Raw genomic sequence first — 24,096 nt, forward strand, 5'->3', positions numbered from 1 at the left:
TGTCAAATTGTTGATCTGCTGGATGTGAAAGAGGGGAGTTGTTTGCTTACATGCCCTGTCATTTGGTCATAATATGGCTGTGGCTGTGTGTTGGTTATGGTGATTATCTGCAAATTGGTAAAGGCAACACAAAAGCTAGCCCTCGTCATTTTCATTGGGTTTAAAGGAAAAGATTACATATTGATTTGGTCGTGGTTAAACAAGAAGAAAAGTATTTTCAACGAAATAACTGCTTGATTTAAACCTTAAATATTAAGTTGATATTATTTTTGTCATGATTCGTTTTTTTTTTTTAAACTTTTGCAGAAAAAAAGTCTGGTTTACCTTTAGACAAATTATAAATGTTTCATCTTTAACTGACCTAAAAAACTGTCTAGGTGATGCTGATATTAGGGTAATATAATGATAATGATAAGGGTACCCATATAGTGCTTTTGAATTTTTTCTTGATCATATCAATGAAAATCAGCTTTTAACAGAAAAACAGCGTCCGAGAGGAAAACTACATCCAATGCCTTAAAGTATTACGCCTCTCCCCAGACATGACAAAACATCCAATTTTACCTTCCCAGAGGTAAAAACAGCTTGAAAATGGGTTCAAATTGCAAATATTGACCTTCTGTCTGCAGATACAGTTTAAAGAGCAGCTGGAATTAAATAACTGAGGGAAAGACGGTTCCTTTTTCAGTTTGAGTACAGATTACCAGTGTTATTGTGTTTGAAATGGTCTTATTTTGTCTTGAACAACCAGAGATAGCAGCAGCTGTGTGTGTTCACTTTCTGCTCTCCTGTTTACTGTGATGAGACGACTGATTTACCTAAAAGGTGTACAAAGATTTACTGAGCTAATATATCAGCTCAGCGCTTAGTGCAATGAGAGAGAATGCAAATACAGCACTAACACACTCACACAAACTTGCACACAGGTACTTTTGTAAGCACATGCTGTTATACTGCTGACAAATGGACCCCTGAAGACATAAAGGAAGTCCACTCAAATTTATATTTTACTGCTGTTAGCATATTTCCTGCCAGTTAGATTTAGCTACCTAATAAGATATTTAAGACACATACCCTGAAGTCAGAATGCATGCTGGGATGTTTTATCTTCAGCTTCCTTTACTGCAGGTAGGAATCTAAAAGAAGGACAAGTAAAATAAACAATTAGTGTCAGTATGCAGTTCGAGTCAGTATACAAAAGATATCTATATACTTAAATGTACTAACTAACTTTACAATTAGTTAAGCACTGATGTAAAACATTGTTAGCTTAATTCGATATTTACAATTGTTTCTTTGTGCTTTTCCTTGCTATTACATTTCAAAAGAACACAGTGGACTTTTTACACTTTCACAATTTTACTTTCAAGATAAGAAAAACAAGCTAACCATGATGCATTTCTGACATTTAGCGACCCAACTAAATATAAAAATCAAAGAGTGAAGACTTAAAACAGTGGGTTTTGATTTTTTGTATAGAATGCTTTGACGCAATGTTCTTAAATCGCAGAAGTTACCTTTGTATTGTCAACATAAGCGGGTAAATCTGGATTTACCAGCCTGACGTGGCAGAAATAGCAAACAAATTATTATACACTGGAATGATCTGAATATTTAAAATCCCTGCAAGGGAATATTTCACACTGACTTCCGATGCGCACATTTGGCAAAAATAGGAAACACACACGGGGAGTCACACACCCTCCAGCAGGGTGTGAAGGCGTGTTTATGAATGATGGATTGCCTGGTGGAGGAAGGAGAGAGGAAACGTTGAATATTCATAACAGCTTTTGAAGCGGACCTCCTGCGGCTACATCAGACATCAGTCGTATGGGGAAGGTCAGAGGAATGCTGAGTCATGTTAAAATGACCACCACATCTCTTCCCCCACACACCCCCCCCTCCCGATCCCGTTTATCCCCCCCAATCTGTCCCCTCCCCTGCTTCAATATGCCTGTCCACTCAGCATGTGACACATCCCATCTGTAGGCAGACAGCGGCACGGAAGATACGGGCTACACACACACACACACACACACACACACACACACACACACACACACAAACACAGATACACACACATGCATGCATTCATGTGTTAACACACGTGTAGAAAAAAATATAATGCAAGCCAGGAAATACACACAAAAACTCAAACTCATAAATGCACAGAGAAAGATGGATTCATGCAAATATTGAGAAAAAAAAACAACTTATCCAAAAACTTGAAAACAGATGCACAAAATGCTAACAGGAAGCTAAACACACAAACACACACACACACATCAGACACCAAGTGTTGTATCATCGCTCCGGCTCTTCTCTCGCTCAGGATTGGGTGATTCAGTTTGGCAAGTCATGTACCGTGAACCGTGATTGGCCGACCCAGGGGAGCGAGCTAATCTTGACACGTATTGAAGCGGCTGCTGGAGCTGCTGAATATCAACCAGGTGTGAGGGAAAGCAGGATGTGTAACGGGCATGTTTTCACTTTATAATGTACGTACTTTTTTTCATTTTCGTTGTCATTTTTCTTAATTTGTAGATTCAATAAATATTAAAATAGACATGAATCTGATGCGTTCTTTTCCTTTTCTAACAAAAACTGCTATAATTTGTGTTGTATTATGCTAATGGATGAAAAGACACTATCTGCCATATAGAAAAAGCAGTTTGGCAAAACAATGCATCTTAGTTTTTTCTCTAGCGCTCAACCATATCACATGGTCCTCAACAGCAGATGGACTTGGGCCCAAAACAAAAAACAAATCTTTACCCAAACCAAACTCACCCAAAGAGATCTTTGTCATCATATGGATCAGTTTGATCCATCCTCTACCATGTGTAAATGTTAGCATGTTATCTGTGAATAACCAGGCTCTGCACACCCGCACATGTTTTGAGTTATTCTGCCTGATTACAGTGCTTCTCAGGCTGAGTTGTGTGTAGTCAAATGTCCCAAACACCACTGAAGAAGACGTTCTAAATCCTCCAAACTCAAAACACCTTTGTGGGTGGATCATGGATGTATAATAAGAACTCGTTCCAATAGTCCATTTAGCTTAGGAACCTTACTAACCACCTGAAATTACCCGGAAGTACGTCAGTGGCAGCCATGATAAGTGCCGTTCCAATTCTCCAAATGAAAGGAAAGGAGGTTTCAAACTTCCTTTAAAACCTCCTTTAGCTTAGGAACCACTGGACCTCCCTAACCGAAAGGAGAGGAGCAAATGCTGCCCCACAATGCCTTGCAGCCGCAGCATTTGCGTCACACAACAGTTCACGGAAACAAACGATTATGACGGAGAAATTATATCATGAAAGTTACGGTGCTTATTAAGCTTAATGTATGTGGTAAGTTGCCAAAGTGCTTTGTTTTGAACGTTAATCAGTATTATAATCAAAAAGAGAAATATGAACGTTAGTTTTTACTGAAATGATCAAATAAAGTCAACATTTCACTGAGCTGTGTGGGGTTTGTTCAACTTTTAAAAGATGTTTGAATGGTGATATACACAGTGATAGGTGTTAAGGACTAACGTTTATAATAAATACATTTGTATTGATTTTAAGATATTTTCATACAATCATAAGTATTGGGATCATTTGTATTAATGTGGACCGGAGGGAGAGGGTGACGAGCATAAATTTCACTTTCCTTTTTTATTTCAATTCCAACTTTGGTCATGAAGAATATGTTTCTCTGTTGTCCACATTCATAAAGCATAAAACAACAGCATCAGAGCACGGTGCAGAGTCTCTAGATGAGTCCCTTGTTCTTATTAAACATCCATGTAGTCCGTTGTATAGACAAGTTTACGCGCCAAAACACGGGTAGCGCCATGACACTACACAAATGCACTTCATTTCCGCCGGAAGTCTTTTGCACAGCGTCTGTCGGTGTAAACCGATGTAAACAGTCAGACGGGCACTGGTGTAAACACAGCGATTTCGATGCTAACAGTGATGCTAGCTTGGGAACACGATTCTACTTCTTTGACTGGAGATGGCGTTACTCTCCCCCACCCGAATTCAGTGCAAAACTGGGAGGATAACATGACGACGTGGCCCAGCATAAAACCAAAATAAACTGCCTTATTTAGGTCATGCCCACAGGAGCCAACAGTTGTCTGTTGTTTACATAATGCACAATTTACATGATCTCTTTATGCTGTGCAATATATCATATGTGCCTGTACTGTTTGAGTGAAAATAAAGTTTGATGTAATTTAATTTCATTATTGCACTGTTATTGCATTATTGCATTTCATATGTTCCTTAGAGTGCCACAATTTCTTTTAACACAGTTCATCATTCATATTAAGCTCATACTGTACATAAATAACACTGAATTAATTAATTGTTGAGAGGAAACTAAAGAAATGGCTTCAACAAGAAAGATCACATGTTTAATCCTAACAGGTATTACAAATTAAAATATAAAAGCAGCCCACACAATTACATCACTATGAAAATATTCATATATAATATTAAAAAATACAATGCATGCAGTATTTGTTGTGTTTATCTGTATTTAATGAACAACATGGCTGGGTGCTGGTTTGTGGTCGTAGCACTCTCTATCTAACCACTCGTTCAGGTGCTTTCTCGAGTGATTGCAACCAACTACCGCACACGTAGTTCCCGAACCACTTTTCTTCATGTTGTAATTGTTATATCCTCTTTGTCTCTGCGATATCAGTCCTTTGTCGGCACAACGGAGCTAGCTAGCAAAACAAACCCAGTCCGCCAAAACGGAAGTGCATTGCATCGAAGGGAGGAGTTCAGGATGTAGAGCGGAAACGGCTCAATAACTTGTGTATAGAACACTAGTTTCCATAGTTTCACCACAGCAGCAGATGCACACAATGACGTCCGCTGGCGCATCATAAACACGTCAGATAGTGAAAGTGCATTCGGATTCTCTAAAGTACCGCAGTCTCTTCTCCTTAGTCCTTTTGAATTTCTCCTATCCACTATCCCTTAACCCCGTGACGTTTCACTCAGAGGTCAAGGAATAGGAGATAGGGTTAGAACTATATATAGAGTCTATGGTTAGAATTTAGGAGATGATTTTTGGATTATCGGAACGCAAACCTGGATACAGCGTGGGAGGCGGGGTCTCGTTCTTTCCTATGAGAGCTGCTCATCGGCGCATGAAGGCAAAATGGCCCAACTTTTGAGAGAGCGAAACGTCACAGATTACCCGACATGCCTGGCTAGAGCATGCACAGTTGAGTTTCCCCTTAAGTCCCGCCCCCGAGCTCCCACTCTCGGCTCACTAGAGTGAATGGAGTGAGAAAATACATCTAGATTCGGCTTTTAGTGCATTTTACAACTTTAAGGACCGAATGATTCTAATAAGGGCTGTGAAATTGTTCATACTGGGTAGTTTATTTAGTTAAAAAAAAAATCTCCGCTGATTTACAGACGTCTCTCTTTCCCAATGTTAGTCAATGGGAAAAAGTTGTTTTGGGCCGGGTGACGTCACGGACTGATACGGAAGTGGCAGTATCGCCGTTTGGACACAACGAATGTTGGGCACGGGCCGTTTCTCAATCGCGAGGAAACGGGCTTCCAAGACAATATTTCAAGAATACTACGTCATTGAGTGCCGCCGAAGAACTGTTCCAATCCAATTCCTGCACATGGGTAGACTTCGCATCCTTCAAATCCCCACAACGGACTAATTTCCCCAAATCTGTGGCGGAAAATGTAAGGCGGGGCCTCTCATATGACGCACACCTGCACAATTGCTAGCCTGTTCCACTCTTCGTTTTCCGATTGCCAGAAAGGATTCTTGCCTAGCTTCTGAAGGAAGTGACTCGGAAGACGTGTGCTACCAAGCAAGCATCCTCGCGATTGAGAAATGGCCACAGAGTCCGGCGCACTTACTGCGGGCTTGGGGGGGGGTTTTGCTATGTAGAAGTTATAGGAAACGTGCTACTGTATGATTGTTGTTTTTGTTTAGTTAAACAGATCTGTTGATTAAATGAACAATGGATTTGTTGACAAAATCGTAGTAATTGTTAGACGACTAAGACATTCTTTAAAAGGCTTCCCTTCTGACAGGACCAACAATTACTTTTCACTGGCTTTTAGAAAAAACCTCGATCAGGGAAACCAAGAGGTGTAGGTGACTAAAATGTGATCATACAGACCAGATTATTGATTATTATAAGGCCCTCATTGCTGCAATTCGTATTTAAAATTGTAGCAGATATACTGAGGTGTTATGTGTTGTTGGTAAACATAAGGTGCAGGAACTTTGGGTTAAAAAAATGGATGCCAAGTGTTTCTTTTACGGATAGTTCTTGAAATATTTAAAAGGCTGACTTAACTCTTGGGTGTGTGTATGGGTGTGTGCTGACAAGTGTCTCAGCGTGCGTGTTTGTGAGACAGAGAGCCACATTAAAACGACAGCACCTAACTCAGCACACCTGTTTTCCTCCGACAAATTCAATTTGACGCTTCCTCGGCAGAGCATGATGTTCTCAGAAGCGTTTGGCGGTGCCATCTGTGACGGAGCGTGGCACAGTTTCCTCCGCAGTTCCCACGACTCGTCATCTGAGGCTTCAGATGTTCGGCAGGCTCAGCCACACACACCGCAAGAAGAAGGCAGAGCCGAGGAGATGTCAGCGGATCTAATTTGACTTAGGGACAAGTTTCCTCCTGGGGAAAAAAAACAGAGAGCGGCCTGCCAGTCTGTCAGTCGTCCTGTAGCTGCGCTCCAACGCCTCTGAAGAGATGCCGTGTGTCAGCAGAATGTTCAAAAGTCCTTTCTGGAAACCGGGCTTTAACATCACAGCTCAAGTCTCCGTTTCATTAGGTAGAGTCAGACCAAATGGATTGCCTAAAAGTCAAATAAAGACAATTAAAAACCAACTAATAAATCTTGCACATTGGTGGTTTTAATTAATTCAGCCGTTCAATTATTCTTTCTTTAATTAAGTCTAAATGCTTAATTAAACCAGTGGTTTCTATCTCTCTGCCTTTTAGAAAAGCTATCCAAACCAAAAAATATAAATCACACAAACTATTCTCTTCACTGCGAGTCTTTCTCTCACAAGATGACAATTGTTCACTTAAAGATTGAAAACAAGAACGTGAAGTTATTTTCTAGGCTTGCTAGCAGCATTAGGCTTTTAGCATGCAAATGGTTGCATTAACAACATATATGCCAACATACTGTATATTCCACATCAGACTTAAGCTCCAAAAAAAGCTGAGCCGATGTGGCCTGAGTCCATTTTAGAAGATTACCGTTAAGTCAATTGTAATAGTTTACATTTGAGACAGGCTTAGTAAAAATGGACACTATTCACGTATTAAACACGTTTTTTTTTCTTAAACTACTTTGGCACCACTCTCAGGACAAATGGGGCTCATCGTGACCAACTGTTGGTGACACCAAATCTGTAAAAACATGGGAAACGCAGACTAAAGTAAAACCACGTCTTCAGCTAATTTAGTTAGCCAGAATGTCTCCCCAGAAGTATATCCTCATGCAGGTGGCAACTACAGCTAATAAAGAGGGGGAAAACGAGATATTTCTGAAAGCTTTGGAATGCTTGTTCTTATATCCGCGGTTTATAACAGGGTTGGCAGTCAAAGTGGATATATTATAAAGACTAAACGGTTTTTTAAATGCTACATTTCACCCAACAATCCCGCAGATTTTGATGTGTATCAGCGATACAGCCTCACAGTGCAATGTGTATCATTCATTATCCACGTGTTCTTAGTCCCACACAAACATACCACCTCAATAATAAAGTGCATGATCCTTTCATTTAATTTAATAATTGTTTTTGTATCCACTAGACATCACCAGAAGATGATTTATATTGAGCCTTGTTGATTAAATCTAGCCTTGACTTCTAATTACAAGGTCACTTCACACGTCAATCAGTCCTTTGCTGTACGTGATAAATGATCAATTACCTAACCAGGCGCTAGGTGTTAGGCAGGTGCATGGAAGATAAACATTATTGCTCTTTACAGGCAATGAGCTTTCTGACAAACGTCCTAATGCATGAATATCATCCAGGTTTTAAAACGTGTTACCACCGTTCATTAGTGAGGTGGGTTTAACCAGAGCTCACAGATACGGCTTTAATTGGGGCTCATTTATACTCAAAAGCCGGTAAGCTTCTTGTTCTGACGATAAATATAAATTATTACAAGTAGAAAAAATAATAATATTCAGTTTGTCAAAATACTGTTGGTTTCTGAGTTGTAATGTAAACGTGGAATTTTTTTTCGTTGGTTCTTAAACTAAAAGGAAAGTATTCATATCTGACCATTTAAAGACTTGTGTTTATCCTTATCTTACAACATGTTTATCATTCTATTTAGGAAAAGGATCATTTGAAAAAAGTTTGTTGTTCATGGTAAAATACAAAAATATTATTGAAAGGCATCCTCTTATTCCTACATCTTTCATTATCAGTAATTGTTTGGAGGTGTTAATGTTTCAGTTGTTTGAAATCACATTTCTGAACTTTTTTAACCGCAAAAAGCCATTTAACAAGAGTTAAAATAACAGCAAAGGCAGATTAAATTAGGCAAATGGCATAACAAAGGGACAATTGCTCCTTTTATGCCGTTTTGAGAATTATGTTTTTCAAAGAGTTAGTAAATTACCCTCTTAGCTGCAAAATGGAGCCTCTATTACCTCCATTTAGTGTGCAGCATGCTCCATTTCAAACAAAGAGAAGAAGGGAACAGAGATGGAGAGAGAGGAAGGGGGGAGAAAGAGAGAAAGAGGGAGATTAAACAGACCATTAGACCAAAATGACTCCTGTGAAGAGGGATCAGAAAACAAACAGGGCTTTAGAGAGCTGCTGGCAGCGTCAGCGAGGCAATTACCATCATTATTATTGTGATCATGTTTACAGTGATTATTCGCTGCATAGTTACTTCCTCACCGTGATGCAGCACGATGATGAGGGACAAGCTGTACATTTCACAGTTAAGAAATCTATTGAGAGGACCTGAAACGGGACACATCACTCTTAACTAAATGTAAAAGGAAGGAGAAGGCTGAGGTCATTTAAGGGAGAATTAACCTTCATGGGTGTTTTTTACTTTAAATGGGTCGAATGTGAATTGAATTGCTCTTCTGTTCCGTTTATTCGTCTGCAAGAGAAATGATTTTGTTCTACAGCAGGTAGCAACCAAGATAGAAGAAGAAAAGCTCTTCTTCACCCGACTCACAGTCATTACCTGGAGGCAAAAAACACATTCCCAAACATCATCGTGCTCAAAATATCATTGCAGTCAGAAATAAGATATAAACATCAGTACTTACATTTAAAGAAAGGCATCTTGTGTTCCGCTTTCTGTACTTTAAAAAGTTACAAAATGAGCTTCATTACTTTAATATTGTGACAGTGGTGAAAAAGGAACTTAGCTCGTAATAGTAATACATGTAAAAGTCCTGAGTTGAAAATATACCTTAAAGGGGACCTATCATGCAAAATGCACTTTGTGATGTCTTTTATACATAAATATGTGTCCCCGGTTCGTCGGGGAACTCACCCAGCGTCAGAAAATAAAACCCTCTCTCTTTTCCTCAGTACCCAAATCTTTTAAAAACGGGGCTACAACGAGTGGATACAGATTCCATCCGAGCTGACGTCAGCCCGGAATAGTGGGCGGTGACGCTCCGCCTACATGGGCAACGCTCCACCTGCAAACGGACCGCAATCGTTATCAAAAAAGTCTTCCGTCCACACGCAACAGGCACCAGAAACATGTCCGTTCACGTGAGACCGCTCAAAAGAGCTGGAGACGCTGTAGTACATATGCCGAGCCTGTAAGTGGCGCTGTTGTCTGCCACAAAAGCAGCGAAGAAGACTTCCCACGCATGGTTGCCATGGTTGCCCTTCTGTTTATTCTCCGCTGTGGACGCTCTGGCTCTTTTTCTCCCTCCCCGAGGCAAGCGTTTGCTCCTGCTGTAATTCTCTCCGGTAGTCCACCAGCAGATGACAAACACCCACCTCTCTGCCTCTTCCAAGGGACGAGGGGACCGTGCGGCAGAGTTTCAGTCAGATTTTTTTTTCGGCGGTCAACATGTCCGTTAAAGTTAAAATCTTCCGGACAAAATTTGAAAAGTGCCAGTCAAAGGTCTTCTTTGTTATTTATTGAGCTTTAAAACAAATGAATAACAACTCTAGATAATAATATAAGAATAAAAAACGGAGCCTCTCTTTTCCTCCCCCTCTTCTGAGAGCCCAGCAGCTGATCTCTGGGCACGCCCCCCTCTCCTGCTGGGGGGCGTGGTCAGCTGCAGCTCATTTGCATTAAAGCTACGTCACAGAATCAGCCCTTGCAAAAACAGGGCTGGAAAAGAGTAAATAGAGCGAAATGAGGCATGGCTAAAATGCATGATCTGTTTGGTATTTTGAAAAAAACAACTTCACAGACATGTTTTGTATAGGTATGGCGCTACACTATATTATTCAAATATAGCATGATGAGTCCACTTTAAGTAAAAGTTCAGAAGTGTTAACCAAAATATACTTAAAGAACCAAAAAATGTAAAGTTATTAGGGATTGGCTGTTTAATATTGTTGTTTCATTATACAATATTATAACATTCTGTGTCTATCAATACATTTTTTTGTATTCGTACTTATACATTTGTACATTTGGAGCAATGTTTTGATACTTTGTGTACAACTGTATAGATTTCTAGTAAATATGGTATGTAATATAAACAAAAACAGTAAAGGTAGGTAAAAAAAGGTAAAAAATAATTGCCTCAAAATGGAGTAGGAGTATCAAGTGGCAGAAAATGAAAATATTCAAGTAAATTAGAAGTATCTTGAAATCATTGATTATTAAATGCAATAATTGAGTAAATATACTAAGTTGTAGTAAACAGTTGCCCCCCTAAACCTCCAAATCATCTACACAAAACTCCATAGTAGATGTAATCGTAGAACAAGAACTCAAAGTTGTTCAGATTGTTTGCAAAATAAAACTTTTTCTCATTTAATTTGGTGTTTTTCCACTAGTTTAACCCTTTCACTTCATTGTGATATTGTTATTAAATAGTGTGGCGCTCTCTGCCCCTCAGTCGTCTCCTAACGACGGCCTTGTCAGGCGAAGGTGAAAAATATTTCCACAGCAGGTAATTAACTCCTTAATGAGAACCAACCCCGGAGCTGCGTTCACTGTAACCATGGCAACTATAGCCATATTGCACACACACACACACACACACACTCACATACACACCCAATCTTGTCAAAGACAGATCTATATTGCCCTGCCATGCTGATGTTGACAAATGAGCGTCTTTAGCTGTGCAGCCTATTAGCTTTGTCCTTCTTTAAATACGAGCTTCCAGCCGCTTTCATTTGATTTGTCTGATGCATTGTGGGAGGCCGAAGTACGTCCAGCATCGCTGATTTTTTTTTAAATGACTAATTAACCTTTTTGTGCAGTGTGATAATAGCTGCTCGGGGACCCTCTCCTCTCATCTTCCATATTTATTTCCATGTCCTGCCATCTGCCATCTCTCTCTTAATATTCCCTCTGTCTCTAGCTAATGTTCTTTTATTCCACTTTTTCATCTTCCATTCTCTCTTTTTACCCTCCCCCCTGCTCCCCCACCCCCTTTAGTGGTCTGTCTCTGTGCAGCCTGATTGCTGATAATCACTCTGGGTCTGTTTCTGTGACTAATGGGTCTATTAGAGTGGGATGGAGGACGTATGGTCACCAGGCAGCGTCCCCTCACTCATGGTTTCCACTATTCTCTTCCTCCCTTCCTCCCTTCCTCCCTTCCTCCCTTCCTCCCTTCCTCCCTTCCTCCCTTCCTTCCACACATGCTATCGCGTGTCTCGTTTGTGTGATTTAAATGGGATGTGTGGCTCAGTATTTGGAACGTGACAGAAGCAGTGCCAGGTTTCAGGAGTTTGATGGCTGTGTTGGACCTGTGAACCAGAACGAGGTGTGAATTTATGGCGCTGTAAAGATTTAAAAAGTCGTCTGTTGGTTGTGTGTCGATGAAGAAAAGACAGGCACTAGTGCAAAGACATATTTTCACCTAGAAGAAAGATTGTAGTCATGATATCAATGGGTCATCGTAAAGCAGCTGATTAACGCTTGTGGTTTTCAACAGTGACACAAGGGTGAAATACTCTGATGTTTGGCTGCACAATTCTTGGAACTATAATCGAATTTGCAAAATAAACAAGTACAACATTTAAATCGCAGGAAGTGCAATATTTAGTAAAGGGAAAATATCTGAATGAAGTATTGTGGTTTGGTACAAATCCTGTACAATAAATAACATTTCTATGCATTTTTTGAGGGATAATGTAAAAAAATGGCCATACCCTCATTTCGCAGATCATTTTGCATTATCAGTCAAAATAAATTGCAATAAGTTATTTTAACTAAATTGTGCAGCAGTAAGTATGTCACACATTCACAGGGATAAGGGATAACAAATATTGCATAGCTGACAACATATTTGTTAGCAACACACATCATGAGGGCAATAGGTATTAAAACAATATTGTGAGTCATATTATAATATTATGCTGCATATTTGTATGGTTAAGTGTAATGTTTGAGTGTCGAAGCTGCAGTCTGTGTTACTGCTTACATATCACACAGAGCAGAGGTCTAACTCATGCTAAAATGCCAGCTTGCATGCAGCTCTTGCTTGCAGGAAGTTGTGTGTGTGTGTGTGTGTGTGTGTGTGTGTGTGTGTGTGTGTGTGTGTGTGTGTGTGTGTGTGTGTGTGTGTGTTAGACGGTGGGGGTCTGAGCAGCTCGTCCGCCTAAACACTTCCCCTTGCATCACATCAGCACGCTAAGCTCTTACATAACCTGCACCCTGGGGAGCTCTGCCTCCATGACCCAGACCAGAGAGAGGAAAAGGAGAGAAAGAAGAGAGGGGAAGAGAGGAGGTAGGGAAATAGGAGATTTTAATAAAGGAATAGAGGGGGAAGAAATAGGAAAAGTTAGTTGTGCAGTGAGACGAAAATAGTAAGGAGATGGAGAGGGAGGAAAGGGGAGGAGCTACGGGGAAGAAGCTTAGGGAGAAACATTTACATTATGGGGAAAACAGGCTAGAACATGAGAGACAGAGAAACAAAAAGGCAGAGGGAATCAAAGGACAGTCTGTGCACAAGAGTAGAAAAAGATCAATAAAAATTGATGTTAAACGGTGAAGGAGGAGAGAATAACAGAGACATTGACGAGAGAAGAAGGAAATGGACAGCTGATGGAAAAGAACATGGTTGATGGAGAGAGTGGACAGGAAAAGGAGAAGCAATGACATGGAAAGGACTTGTAAAACAAAGAATATGGATTGAGAGAAAAAGGAAGACTGTAAGAAAGAGAGTATGGGACCATAAACAAATATGGGTGAGTAAGGAGAAGGAAAGGAAGAAGAAGAAAGATTGAACAGAAAGACAAGAGGAGAGAGAAATATTGAAATACATGACAAATGTAAAAAACAAAACATGGAGAGGTGGAGGTGGAGGTGGAGAGGAGGCAGAGGACTACTCGCCCCCGTTCTGACCTGCACTGACCCGAGTGCACAGCAGTGGGCTGAACGCTGCCGGGGTGGGGGGTGTCTAAACACACACACACACACACACACATACACACACACACACACACACACACACACACACACACACACATACACACACACACTGTTAGACAGGCATGAGGGAGCACACCTCTGCTGCAGGTCAAACTAAACCAGGATATCACTGTCAACACTGATCAGCAGCTGCTGGGGGGGATATAGAAATACAATGACAGAGATGGGGGGATAGAGAAAAAAATGAAAAGCAAAAATGGAAAGGTAAAAAGAACAAAGATACAGAGAAAGACAAAGATCTATTTAACCCTATTGTTATCAACTGAACACAATCATTTAATTCCTATAGAACAACTGGCTTCTAGATTATAACTGTGTGTTAACTTTCATTTATTATTCTGGTTGTGGGAAAGATATCCAGCTAAAATACTCTGATCAGAAACTCCTCCTCCCTAAGCGTCCGTCCACCACCATGACCTCCACTTGCTCCCTGTCAGCCTCATAAAGGGCATGTCACACCCGGCTCTGGCATTAAACACTGGCATTGGAAGTAAATCAGCTGCTCAACCAACCAATAGAGACCAGGGAACCTATAGGGAAACGCTGCTGATCTACTTATCTACAGTATTTCTATGTCTATAAATGGCTAGTGAGTAAGATAGTACGTTTTGAATGTGCATACCTCACCATGGCATGCATAATCTGTTCAAATTACGCTAATTAAGTAGGTTACATTAAAGGTCCCTTATTATACTGTTTTTCATCAATATATTATAGGTCTCAGATATATACAAAACATGTCTCTGAAGTGTTTGGCTCTAAATACCAAACAGATCATTACCCATAATCCCCTCTGTTTCAGCCCTGTTTCCAAAGTGCTGATTCTCTGTCTGTTACTTTAGATCAGGGGTCGGCAACCCGCGGCCGGCCCTTTAAGCCCTCTGCTCTGGCTCCCTTGAGCTTAGACAAAAATAAGAAGGAAATAAAATAAAAGTATTTGTAGGACTATTTATATTTTGTTGCACAGTTTAAAATGTTTCGTATTTTGAGGGGATACTGTGACACATAAATAAAAAACAAAACGGTTTTAATTAGGTCAACTAAAATATGCGTCACATCCTGCTACGGTCCCGCGCGAGCGCCTTTTCTTGGAGGCGCTCGCGCGGGGACCCCCGGCTCGATGAGCGAACTATGGATAAATCAAAGGAAAGTACCGGAGGAACACAGGAATTAATTCCGTGTGGACAGAGTTATATGCTTTCACGGCAAACGATGCTGGTTTACCGGTATGTTTGATGTGTAGAGAAAAGTTGTCAAAGGTGCTGCAGCCTTTCCGTATCGAGGAACAACACGGGGGAGGAAGACAGCTGACAATCTTCAGTCATAATTCAATGGGGTATGTCATTTATTTCAGAAAACACTTTTTGCTATATTCCATGGAATGCTCTTAACGTCCCGATAGCAATGAATATATTAAATGCTTTGACAATAAATACATACAAAAATTAATCTCTGGAAGGCGTAGCGCTGTAAAAAGCACGACCAATCATTTTAGCCGGCCGGCTAAAATAACTGGATGGCCTACCTGCCTGTCAGTCTTCCATCTGTGCACAAACTTATCTCGTGCCCTCAATGGTCATGTGCGCGTTCGTGTGTGTTGGAGGAGGGGCTCTTTAAGGAAGTCTGAAGGAAGAGGCCTATTTTTTCCGGTTGTGTATTTTCAAATTCTAGCACACTCGAGCTGGTTTCTCCATTCTTACCTACCCCACCTTTAACTCTTTTTAGGATGCAGCTATATGTTTTATTTATTTCAAAGTGGGCCCATTTTAATAATATTTTTTTCCCCTTCAAATGTGCAGAGGACTCCCCAAGTGCTGTGTTTAATTTATTTTAAAGTAGGCCTGTGTATTATTTTTAATTCTCCTTATAGGAGTTCTTTGTTTCTTATTAGAGGTTAACAGTTTTATATGATGTAATAAATAGCCTAATAAATGTAAAAAAAACTGTAGTTTTTGTCTGATATAACAATAAATACAACTTTATTAGCTATTAAGCTATGAAATATGTTTTGCGGCTCCAGACAAACATTTTTTGGGGAAAAAGGAGCAAAATGGCTCTTTTGGTCAAAAAGGTTGCAGACCCCTGCTTTAGATGAAAATAAGGAGCCCCTACCCATGCCCCTCTGAGAGAGATTTAAAAATAACACAATGGTGCTCTAGAGGAGATTCAGGTCATAAGGGGGGGGGAAGGGGGGTTACCTTGGTTGGTGATTGGCTAATGGTTACACAAGCCAAAACATCGTTATGACATCATAAAGTGGCCAAAATCTGATCAGCTCATTTTCAGACAGGTTTTTATATAAAAGGATCAGGACAAAAAGAGATAGAATCTTTTTTCCTGAAACGTTCAGAGTCTCTTTACACAGAGGGGACACATGTTGATGTATACAAGACATGAACAAGTGGATTTTGCAAAATAGGTGACCTTTAAGTCATTTGAAGTTCATAATCTGTATCAGGATCATCTATGAAAATACACACTTTATTTGGCCCATTGCAGAAACTTTAGACACATTTAATTAGAATCTTTTAGAACGTTTTTGACAATATTCTGCAGATTAATAAAAAGGGTTTATAAAATCAACCTGCTGGAGATGTTCTATCATTCACCTCACAACATTATTCTTGTGTCAATATATTGCAAGTTGTAGTAAACAGATACAAAATGTCAACACATCTCTGCTCTACAATCCCAGGGGGAAAAGAAGAAGTTCACTCGTGCGCTGCGAAGAGTTTCCTGCTACACGTGTCACGCCTCCTCCTGCAGAGCTGTCAGGAGGAGGGAGCCGGGCAGATCTCCAGAATAAACCCGAACAGCACAAACGTCTTAATTACTGAATAATTTATGGAGTCCTTAAAAAAACAGAAGAAGCAGGAGTCTGTTATCAACAGGAGCCCCCGGTAATGAGTGTGAGCAGATGGGAGGATGCTCGCATGATAACTGTGTGTGATGCAAACTCACTAATGACTTACTGTGGAGAGTGTGTGACGTGTGGCTCAGTGAGCGAGCAAGTGTATGTGTCTTACAGGATGGCTATGTATGTATGTACGTGTGTGTGTGTGTGTGTGTGTGTGTGTGTGTGTGTGTGTGTGTGTGTGTGTGTGTGTGTGTGTGTGTGTGTGTGAGTGAGATTGCATTCATCACTTTTGCATTCAAGTGTGACATCTGGAGAACAGAAGTAATAAAACCCCTCAAAGAAAAACTCGCAGTGAGCTGACACTGCAACTTCTCCAACACGACACACACTGTCTGACACACACACATACACACACACACACACATGATTAACAGATTATATGACAATAGACTTCTTGGCAGGGATATCTAAAGGGCCCCCACCCCTTCTGCAAAGGACTAAAACCCCCAGACTAAAAGGAAGCAAACAGCTAAATGGCAGACAATCATCATTTCTGCTTTTTCGTGCTTTTACTGTCGTTCTGAATCTTTGGTGTGTGTGTGTGTGTGTGTGTGTGTGTGTGTGTGTGTGTGTGTGTGTGTGTGTGTGTGTGTGTGTGTGTGTGTGTGTGTGTGTGTGTGTGATTTGTCCATTTGGATCTCTGTATTTTGGGTTTTTTCCTGGTTGTTGGGCATCTCTTTGTTGTTTCTTCGTATGGCTGTGAGATTTATGTGTATTTGTTTTTGCATTACAGTAAATCTCTTAATTTTGTGTCCATTTGAAGTCTTTTCGTGTGTCTTTGTAGCAGTTTTGAATATTTTAGTAGAACAGTTGCATGTTGTGGTGTTTGTTGTTGTGTATTTGGTAGAGCTTTGTGTTCGTTTAGTGTTTCTTTGTAGCCGTATTGTAGTCGTTTTCCATTGCTGTAGTTGTTACATCTCTATTTTTAGTTGTTTTGCGTCTTTGTTTTTTGTTGTTGCAAATCTTGGTCTTTATGCATGTTTTCGAAATGTTTGATATTGTTGAATTTGTTGTCTTAAGACTACTGACAAACACACTCACTCTTTTTTCCATCTGCCCAATGAGAAGTCATGCGTGGTTTTGAGGTTTTGTAAATGACACATTTGAAGAACAAAGAAACACAGATGAAACAAAAGAAAAACGTTTGACTGACACACACACACACACACACACACACACACACACACACACACACACACACACACACACACACACACACACACACACACACACACACACACACACACACACACACACACACACACACACACACACACACACACACACACACACACACACACACACACACACACACACACACACACACACACACACACACACACACACACACACACACACACACACACACACACACACACACACACACACACCCACCCCCCAGTCCGGCCAAACACAACACAGCGTAGCACTTGGAGCTAAGTGCTAATTAGCTCAGAGAAGCCCGACCCGGACCCACAGCACTGACGGCTTTTTAAAGCGTGATTCAAAGGAGATGTGCGGCTAATTAAGGAGCCAGCGTAAAGAAACCTGAGGCGAGAGAAGAGGAAGGAGGAAGAGGAGAAACGATCAGAGACACAACCAGCTGTCAGCACGTCAGGAAGAGGAGCTTTTAATGCGTTATTTTTATGATGCAATTTGTTTAATGACAGGAACAACACGGTTTTAGGCAAATAAACATGTCACTAGTATTGTAAATTCTTTTATAATTTTTGAAATGTTTACGTGAATAAATGTTAGTTTAGCAAATGTTTGTCGAAAGATGCCAACATTGTCCTTAAATCATGAAATGAGTAGAAATGTACTGAAGTGTCATTCAGTAATCTAATGCAGAGAATGTGTGAATATCTAAAGTAAAAAGTCTAAGAGCTAAGAAGAAAAACATTTATTTGTTTTAACTAAACGTTAAACTGTTTTTTTCATGCCGGCTTCATTAGCTTCAGCTGTCAATTAAAGAGATCAGACGTGCAATATGAAGGACAGAGGACTACACAATGTTTTATAACTGAACACTATGCAATAGGGCTGCACGATATATCGTGTCGTGACGATAATCGCGTTATGCGCATGCGCGATATTCACATCGCAGTTTTTTTTTTTCTTTAGGAAATGTTTTATTAAGTAGGCAAATTAAATCAAAAACATCATGTTACAATTCTTTTGCTGCTTGTTACAAAAGGAAAACTTGCGCGGCTCTCATGTCAGGGGTACTTGAGTGAGTGACATGTAGGCTCAGCATGCACAGACCAATCATAATCATTCTTGATCAGATCACAGCAGGATAACCGAGCTAGCTCAGCTTGTTGCTCTGATAATTTAAGATCCAGAAGTCCGTGACTAAAATCCTTCATCCGGTTGAATATCGCAAGAAAACAAAAACAATTGTATAGCATTAAAGTTCAAGAAACGATGGTTTGCGGACAAAAAAAACTGTCTTTTCTTCGATTCCTGTATTTTTTCATATCGCAGGGGAAAAAAATATATCGCAATGTCAGTTTTTTACAATATCGTGCAACCCTACTATGCAATATTAAATGCAACATATTTATTGTACACATATATTTATTCAATTTATTTTATATTTTTAATCAAATCTTCTCTGATAACATGAACCGTATCGCAGTTGCAATCAGAGCTGGGTGTAACTGTAATAATATTACTTTTGTCGGTAATGGAGTAGTGTAACGCGTTACTTTTATAATTCAGTAAACACACTACAGTTACTAACATTGCCCCGACACGCGTTACTTTGTTACTTTTATAAAATAATCACACTCACTGACAGACAAGAGGGGTTTCCGCCGCAGGTTTGTATACATGTAGGCCTACGTAATCTGCGCGATTTGCTCGACCACATCTCCACGTGCAGTGCTGCATAAACATGGCTGAGTCTTTTCATCTGTAAACTCCTGGTAAACTCCCTCAGCGGGGCCGCTCGCTCTCTTTTCTTGATTGCCCTCTCACGGGTGAACAGTTCAATGTCCCGCTTCATTGTAGGAATTCTGCCATGTCTCTACCACTTTAGTTTGACCATCTCTGTTACTAAGTTATGGAATACTAAATAAATAAGTAATTAGATACCTTACCGTTGCTGCGCTCATAAAGAATGATAAGAATAAGAATAATGCGTCTTGAACTGGTTTCATTAATTAGTGTCTTTACGTTTCACAGACTGTTAGCTTGTTGTGGTAGGCTGGTAGCCTATTTTATTAAAGAGCATATCAAAAGAAAGACTTGTGTTATGTCTTCATTAATGCAATAGTAATTGGGGGTGCAAGTGGAGTCTCGCAGAGGCAAAACTGTGGCGCGCTTACACTGTATGTGCGCCGCAGTCCGCGTGATCTGCCTGTAGGGAGGGGCGGGCCGGCCCTGCGAGTAAAGTAACGAGTAAAGTAACGAGTAAAGTAACGAGTTACTTTATGTAGACAGTAACGAAGTAGTGCAATATATTATATAATAAGTAATATGTAATAAATTACTTTTTTTTAGTAACGACCCCATCTCTGGTTGCAATATATCCAATTATTCCAAATAATGGAAATCAAATACATTTTTCCCAAATCGTGAAATTGGCTATAGGGCTGTAGAACATTTGCGCAACAAGCTCCATTTTACTTTCACTTTCCATCAAACTAAGCATTGTCTGGTCATTTGTTGAAGAACATTGTTAACAGTATTGTATTCAGCATGTTTTGGATCTGTGTGTGCAGGCATACATTTTGGGTCAAATGGGATTACACAGATTAATATTTTTCAATGAAAATCCCCAAACATTTAAAACTACTCCTGCATGAATACAATTGACTCCACATGTTCTACCTCACAGCAGACTGTGCTCTATCCTCCCCTTAATCCCCTGTGGTACCAAAATGTGGAATAATGAGGTTTTCACCTGACGACAGGGATGAGAGACAGCAGGGCAGGGAGGAAAATGTGGGGGTGAGAGGCAGGTGTGTCTAGACTGACTCTGAATTACCTGCTGCGGGGAGTCGACGGGGTATAGATAAGAGGAAATGATGATCATTACAGGAGGAGGCAGACAGGGAGGCCGCATTGTCACACACACTTTCTCTGTCAGCGATCAGCTCATTAATCTTCCGCTGACCTTCAGAGGACGAGTCAGTCAGGAGTGGAGGATTCACTCTAGCTTTGTGGCGCCCGTGCATAACATGATAACATGGGTTCAAATCCTGTCTGTGACCTTTGCTAAATGTCATCCTCCCTCTTTTACCTGCCACTTTTCCACAATAAAAAAGAAAAGAAGAATTCCACACACATATAGTATTACTGTAAAACATTGTATTGTATGATGACGCTTAAAAAAGCCTGGTCGAACAATTGCCTCCCAAATGTTTTCACTTTACATGTAGATAACTGTTAGGAAAATATCACGTTCAACGGCTTGAGCTTTAATATCAGGATACATGTATTTATTCAGTGGTGAACCGTCAGGGCCTTCAAGGTATTCACAGAATACCCTGGAACACTCAGATAAAAACAAACAAAAATCGATTTAATTATATAAATAAAATGTAATAAAATGAATAAATGAGAATCGTATCTGTTGTTGATCTGTAATATCACAGTGTTACCTTGATTTGTTTGTCCTTCTCGGACCATGCACTACACATTTCAGTGGTTTTGTGTTAGAAAAGAAAGCAACCAATCAGATCTTGTTCTGGGTCTCTGGGTAGAATATCCTTCAACCAAGGTATTCGGCATCCTTGATAGAATGCTCTGGCCGTTGCACTGAATGAGAGCGTACGTTAGGACTGACAGTTTGATCAACCAATCATATATTGATTCGTAGCCAATGGGCGTATTCTTTCAAAGTTTCCCTTGTTCCCAGGGTACTCTAGAAGGCCCGCTAGTTGACTGGCTCGAGACAGACGATCTAGATGAATGCGACGAAGCAATTCATGCCGTTTTACTGTTTTTAACGTTGAAATGACAAGTGCAACAGGTGAAGATGAAGTTGTTGCGGAATTGTTGTGAGTACCCTTTTCAAGATGACAATTCAGTGAAAAGACTGACATTATAACGCCAGGCGGGGGGAGGCGGCGGCAGGGGGTTTGTGTGTCTACAGAAGGTCCAGTTGTGATAAGACACGGTTCGCCACTGGTATTTATTATCCTTGTAAGAATGGAAGTAGTCATCACATACAGAGCATATGGTGCAACTAGTTCCTGAACAGTGTCCTTCACATGCTTATATACAAGAGAGGGAGTTACACAGTCACAAGATGCAGGAATACCGGTTCAAAACAGTATTCAATGTTTACTTCAGATTAGCTCCACGTCAGAAATGATCATGCTTGTCATATGTCTATCTCCATAGAGGCTGAATCATCATGTTAATCACATAGCTATCATATGTCTAAAACAGTCCTGACGCTCTTCTAGGTAATCACATCCTGTCATGTACACAGCTACGTAGGGCCTTTGTTATCATGTGCTACTCCGAACAATAACCTAACAAGAAACAAATGTCCTCTTTGAAACTGCAAAGCCTTCATTTTGAAACATCAACAAGACCACAAAATAGTGGTGGTTATACATTGTTGTAACATTTATTTATGGTAATTATTTAATACATTTGATGCTACTGAATTGAGTCTAATTATATCAATAGTGCCTTTTCAAAAAGAAGAGATGCTGAACTAATAAAAAAGAGATAATAAATAAAAAGGTAGGAGAGGTAAGATAAAAGTTAAAGAAGGGAAACGGAGCAAAAGTAAAACGTTAATGAAAGTAAATGTAGGAAAGAAATTCACAAAGGAATGACATGATAAAAGCATAGGAAAGATAATAGGTGAAGAAAAGTAAGTATAGACAAGGTAAGTATATAGGAAGAAAGAAAGTTCAGCTAAAGGAAGGGGAGGAAAGAGTAAAGGTCAAAGGATAGATCAGGAGACAAAAGGAAAGGGAACTTTAATTAAATCTAGAGAGAAAGGAAGTATGGGATGTGGACTTGAGAGGGGAGGAGAGACAAAGACAAAAAGTGAAGGAAATAAAAAGGAGAAGAAGCTAAAGGAAAGGAATTAAAGGAGAAAGGATAGGAAATGAAGAGAAAAGAACGAAAGAGGAAAATAATGATACAGGCTAGGGAGCGAGAAAGGAGAGGACAGGAAAAGGACAGGGGGAAGTGTAAAACGAGGAAGTGCTGATGGCTGTTTCTGCTGACAGCTTTGAAGGATGGGTTTTTCTTACGGAGATGAAATTTCTCTCTCCGTCACTGCTGACAGGAGACAGATGAGTCACAACAACAACAACAAAAACAACTCTGCCGAGAAAAGAGCCAGCGGAGCGGAGCGCGACAACAACGGCAACAAAAAACAGCCACGGTTAAACATCTCCGAGCTGGCGTTCCTCCAGCCTAATGATATCCAAACATCATGTCAGAGGGAAGCAGTCCTTTGTGCTCAAATTAACCACATTAGCAGGGAATGAGTGTTATTGTTTTTGTTATTAAATTAGTCATAATATCTTGTTTGTTAATGTGAAGCATCTTTAGGTAACCAGATTATGCACTTTATCTCCTTAACACAATGTCATATTATACTTTAAAGGAGGGATGCTCCGATCGATATCGGCCCATATTCACTCTCTGCCGATCGATCGGTGCTCTCTATAAAGGCCGATCGGGCGAGCCGATCACATGACGTAAAATACATGACACTTTTCTCTGTGCGCGGCAAAACAAGCTCACCAACATGGCTTCACCAGTCTGGCAGTATTTTAAGGTGTCCGAAAAAGACAATAAAATAGCGGTATGCAACGTAGGGGTGTAACGGTATGCCTTTTTTTATGAGTGAGTTAGCTGCTAGCCGTTAGCTGCTAGCCGTTAGCTGCTAGCCGTTAGCTGTTAGTCGTCGTCGTTAGCCGCTAGCTGCTATTCGTCATCGTTAGCCGTTAGCTGTTAGCCGCTAGTTGTTGTCGACGGCCGTTAGCTGTAAGCCGTTAGCCGTTAGTCGTTGTCGTCGGCCCCGAAGCCTCTGCTAGGTGGCGTGCCTCTACTAGGGAAGGTGCCGCTGCTTGACGAGGTGACCCGAGGTACATACCGAACCGTGCATACTGTGAACCGTTACACCCCTAATGCAACGTGTGTGAAGCAGAAATCCTGCAGCTCAGCTCCGCCCCGCTGTGACGGACCGGTGAGCGGAGCAAAACACACACTAAGAGTTAGACCTAACACACTTAGCTATTGTATCTACCTCAGGAACTAGCTAAACTAATAATAAATATGTTTATTCTTCACTGTGGGTCACTCATTACTTGATCAGTGAGCTGCATGAGACGGATACTGACGGGCTGTCAGGAGAGAGAGAGAGAGGGAGAGAGGAAAAGAGAGCGCTTCCGCTCATTTCTCCCGTGTTATTATCCAAAGTTAAAGGTGGGGTAGGTAATACGGCTCGAGATACACTTTTGTTATATTCCATGGAATGCTCTTAACATCCCGATAGCAATGAATATCTGAAGTGCTTTGACAAAAAATCCATAACAAAAATTCATCAGTGGAAGCCGTGGCGCT

The 24,096-nt window shown here is 40.5% G+C and overlaps 1 long non-coding RNA gene across 1 annotated transcript in view; it reads right to left on the bottom strand.

The window, feature by feature from the left end:
• The window catches only part of LOC307046301, a 78,617-nt gene that overhangs the window by 28,294 nt on the left and 26,227 nt on the right, over positions 1-24,096 (bottom strand). The window contains exons 2-3 of the long non-coding RNA XR_013810130.1: positions 6,440-6,852; positions 1,075-1,136 (exon numbers count right to left, since the gene is read on the bottom strand). This is a non-coding gene — a long non-coding RNA (uncharacterized lncRNA). The remainder of the gene's footprint in view (positions 1-1,074; positions 1,137-6,439; positions 6,853-24,096) is intronic.

The sequence above is a fragment of the Notothenia rossii genome (assembly GCF_949606895.1).
Source record: "Notothenia rossii genome assembly, chromosome: 7".
In the NCBI taxonomy this organism is placed as follows: domain Eukaryota; kingdom Metazoa; phylum Chordata; class Actinopteri; order Perciformes; family Nototheniidae; genus Notothenia; species Notothenia rossii.